We start from the raw sequence: 4807 nt of genomic DNA, 5'->3' as shown, positions 1-4807 counted from the left end.
GGAGCCTGGGCCTCTGCAAGCATGGAGGAGATACATCCCAGTCTCAGGCCAGCAGGGGATGGGCCAGTGCTTCTGTGGCACCCCATCATCATAGGTGTCACTCCCCCTGCCTCACAACAGGTCCATCACATCACGGGCAGTCTAGCCCTCTGCTCAGCCCTGCTCAGTGTGCAATAACATTTGAAGTTTTTAAAACAACAAGATCAGTATCAACAACAACAAGCTGTGGAGCACAAGAAGCTTAATAGTCTAAAAGAAGTAGCTGAGAATCAGGAAGCCAAGCTAAAAAAATGTGAGTGTATTTAAAGGTCCACCCAGGGAGCTTTGGCTCTTTTGGGAGTACTGTTTTACCACCTGCTTTGATGCAGTTTGGATCCCAAATGATACTGATATTTCTAAGAGTGTACCATAGTAACAATGAGCAGCACTGCACAGAAGTTCCAGTTATTTCAGAGACAACACGCAGTGATGTGGTACATCTGTGCACAGAGCCTGGCTAGAGTGACTGATGTTTGGCTAAAGTGTGGTGGGTCTCTGAATGTCCAGTTGCTCATAATGAGAGAATGTTCAGCATTCTTTAATGACTTGGAAGTCAGAGAAGTGAAGTTTGTTTCTTCTTTACTCATGAACGTTTCCTGGCAGGAACATTGTGAATGAACTAAGGTCTCAGGATCAAAGTCCCAAGAGAAATTATGTAAAAATGTGTGAGGAACATGGAAGAAAGGAGAATGGCATTCATAGTCCTAGAATGACTATGACTCTTGCCAAAATTAAAAAAAAAAGGCATCTCACCAGCAGCAACAGATTGAGACCCAGCAACAAATTCTGGCTACAAAGCAACAGCACTTGAAGTTTTTAAAACAACAATATCAGTATCAACAACAACAAGCTGTGGAGCACAAGAAGCTTAATAGTCTAAAAGAAGTAGCTGAGAATCAGGAAGCCAAGCTAAAAAAAAATGTGAGTGTACTTAAAGGTCATGTGGAACAGAAGAGACTAAGCAAGGGGAAACTTGTGGAGGAAACTGAACAGATGAATGGTGTATTCCACAAAAACAGAAGGAGCTCATTCTAGCAGTGTGAAAAGTAGAGGAACTTACAAGGCAGCTAGAGATATTCAAGAATGGCAGGACTGATGGCCACCAAGACAACCAGTCAGCTGTGGCTGAGCTGGATCACCTCTACAAGGAAGGGCAGTTAAGAAACAAATTGAATCAAGAGCAGAATGTCAAGCTAAAACAACAGAGGGAATATTTGGATAAGTGCAATTCAGAAAGGGCAGTCATGGGAAAGTGAGTAATGAGCTGCGAGACTCACTGTGGAGAAAGAAGGCAGCACTGCAACAAAGTGAAAATCTTCCAGTTTCATCTAATAGAAATCTTCCTCAGCAAGCGGTGTCAGCCCTAAGCTATGTGGCTGCAGTAGATTTGTCTATCCAGTCCTCTAATTCTAAGGATGCCATCAAGGCCTGAACTGCTAGTGAAGCTAGCTCTGCCTGATGGTCCCTTGGCCATGCAGACTTCAGAGCAGCCAATAAAGATATAAACATGGCCCAAAATGACGTCTAGGTCCATGGCACAAACTAAAGGCTCTAACATCCATTTAACTGGCCCTGATTGGAGCCCTTCAAATGCAGATCTTTTCCTGAATCCAGGCTCTTCTGTACCCCAAATTACTGGGAATTCTCTGGACCAACCTGATGATGGAGAAGTTCTGCTGAGGGAGAAAGAGAAGAACATGCCTCCATTCTTGATGTTCGACCCAGTGGACCAGTATGCTGCCCCGCCCTCCTTTGGTACACTCAGGAAAACCCAGAGCAGTAAAGATGTCTTGTGGGATGCTCAGGCTGCAAATACAAATTGGTTAAATTTCCTATCCCTAGAAAACCAAAACAAGTTAATTTTCCTTAATTTGGACAAGCATATCAATCACCTTCTGACATTAAGCCCAAATGGAAATCCTCAGCTGTTGCTAACAGCTGTTACATCCATTGGAAGTAAACCCAAACCAGCTGGGCAGCAGCCAAGGGTGCTATTGAGAGCAATATACCTTCAGTTGGCCAAGACCAAACCTCTTCTCCAGGGTCTAAGCAAGAAAGTTTACCTGCTGCTGTAGTCTGGCCCTTTACCCCCATGTCATTCAAACATGCTTGCTGTTGGTCCAGGCTTCAGAAAACCTCAGACCATGGCATCCAGATCTATGTATTCCATGTATACACAGCATCAGGTTCCAGAAAAAAATTCCAGCAGGTTGTGCAGAGTACACTAAGATACATACCAGAGGCTCACATTTTGCAAGTGTATATGACAAGCCTGTGATTGCTACTTCCTAAATTCCCAGCAGCACCCAGATATTAACATTTACTCCAACAGCCAGGGTAAGCATGGCAGTTCAGAACCTGAAACAGAACCTATTTCTTCAGTTCATGAGAACCATTAAAATGAAAGAATTCCTTGACCACTCAGTCTAATCAAATTATTGCCTTTCTCATCTAACCATTACTGAAACCATAGTGATGCTGACTTAGAAGCATTATGAAAGAAAGTGTCTAATGCACGCAGACCACTAAAGAAATGTAGCTCTACTACAGAGCCAGAGGGTCCTAATGGACCAAATATTTAGAAAATTTGTATCAGAGCCCACAATAGCTGCAATGGAGACCACCTCTGTCCCATCATACCCATCTAAATCATCAAATTCAGTGACTCAGAAGGCTCCACATGAATTCTGAATCCATATTTATATATGAAACCAGAAAAGAAGGTGATCTCTTTAGTTCCTAAGCCAGAGAATGTGGGAAGTGCCAGTTCACAGAACATTGACATGCCAGCTTCTTCTCCTAGCCTTGATTATGTGCCTAAAGGAGTCCCAGGCAGCATCAGAAGAGCGATTTTATTTATTCAATACATTACAAACACAATTCAAGTGAGTCAGTATCCTTGTTTAATTGGACACATCAGAATTCATTCCAGACTCCCAAGCCCCTCAACAATGGGCAATACAGCTGATCATCTTATTGCAGCTTGTGAGAAGTTGCCTTCTTATGACTGTGCTCAAACCTTTCATATTACCTCTCAGCCACCCACCCACAACCCAGCTTGCTTAAACTCAGCCTTGCCATCAGAACCACTGACCCATCACACAGCTTTGCTGCAGGCCCACAGGACCCAGTGCCAGGCCCTAATCCACCTGGCCTAGGCTGTCTGGGCCTCCAGAACATGCCGCCCCCTTATACTTGATGCTTTGCCAAAGGTTGAGTGTTCTCCCTGATATGCAGATGCTAACCCACAACAAGGGAGGGTAGGGAGGGAAAGAACAGAAGTTCATTAGATTAGACATGGAAAATAAAGGGAAGGGCAGGGGTTTCAAAGAGGAAAGACAGTAGAGTGAATTGGACAAACTTTATTTTGCTCATAAATGGTTACATGGCCAGTGTAACTCCACATTATGTACAACCACAAGAATGGGATCTAATTCAAATTGGTTGTATTCCATGCATGTACAATATGTCAAAATATACTCTATTGTCATGTCTATCTAAAAACAACAAATGAAAAACTTTCTTTGGGACACAATGTAATGAAAAGAAAAAATAAGACCAGAATAGGAGACAATCCTTATGTAGCCTATGTCTGACAATGGAGTCACACCAAGAAAAATATCTTTTAATAAGACAACCCAACAAAGAAAGGCAAAGGATTTGAATAGACAATCACAGACACGTGAATGGCTATTGAAAATATAATTGCATTAGTAATCATTAGGGAAATGAAAATTAAAATTACAAGGAGAATGACTAAAATTAACAAGACAGTATCAAGTATAGAAAAAATGTAGAGCCAATAGGATTCCTGCTATTGCTCATGAGAATGTAAAATAGTGTAACCATTTTAAAATACAGACACTTACACACAATTAAATATGCAGCTACCCAAGGCATTTACCCCAGGGATTTGAAAACATTTATGGATACAGAAACTGGTACACAAATGTTTGTGGCTTTCTGCATAAGAACACAAACTGGAAATAGCTCAAATGTCCATAAATAGAAGAATAATCAAATTTTGGTATATCCATATAAGCAAATTATGAACAGTAAGGAAAAGAAATTAACCACTGATAACTGCAACAACACCAATGACTCTTTTTTTTAAAAATTTTTTTATTGTTGGTTGTTCAAAACATTACAAATTTCTTGATATATCATATTTCACACTTTGATTCAAGTGGGTTATGAACTCCCATTTTTACCCCATATACAGAAAAATATGGAACGCTTCACGAATTTGCGTGTCATCCTTGCGCAGGGGCCATGCTAATCTTCTCTGTATCATTCCAATTTTAGTATATGTGCTGCCGAAGCGAGCACACCAATGACTCTTAAAAATGTTCCAAACAAAAGAAATCAGATATAGAGCATATATACTTTATGACTTATTAATACATTCTTGAACAAGAAAAACGTATATTTGTAAAAAGAAAAAGCAAGGCTGGCCTGGAACTAAAAGGAAATCTGGGAATTGATGCAAATAAACAGGTAAAAACTGTGAGAAGTGAGGAGAATGTTGTATGTTTTGAGGTGACAGTTATATGGCATATATATTTTGCAAAACTCTGAATTGTACTTAGAATATGAAATATTTATTATGTGTAAATCAAACCTCAAAAAGATGTTATATTTCAAAGACAATAAAGTACCCATCAAAATATTCTGAGAAATACAGCTTTAAGGCATTTGAGTTGATGGGTTCTCTTAATTAATATCTCAATTTATTCAGTTAATGCCATAAATTAGGAAAGAACAGAAT

The 4807-nt window shown here is 40.2% G+C and overlaps 1 non-coding gene and 1 pseudogene across 1 annotated transcript; one reads left to right on the top strand and one right to left on the bottom strand.

Moving 5' to 3' along the window:
• The first annotated feature begins 330 nt into the window (after positions 1 to 330).
• On the top strand, positions 331 to 3197 carry LOC107157938 (annotated as a pseudogene).
• A 1064-nt stretch (positions 3198 to 4261) lies between these two features.
• Positions 4262 to 4368, bottom strand: LOC125615918. Its single transcript, XR_007346523.1, has one exon. It is a non-coding gene; the product is annotated as a U6 spliceosomal RNA (small nuclear RNA).
• Between the last annotated feature and the right edge of the window lie 439 nt (positions 4369 to 4807).

Source organism: Marmota marmota, unplaced genomic scaffold, assembly GCF_001458135.2.
Source record: "Marmota marmota marmota unplaced genomic scaffold, marMar, whole genome shotgun sequence".
Taxonomy (NCBI): Eukaryota; Metazoa; Chordata; class Mammalia; order Rodentia; family Sciuridae; genus Marmota; species Marmota marmota.
This window is presented reverse-complemented; position numbering and strand designations above follow the sequence as displayed.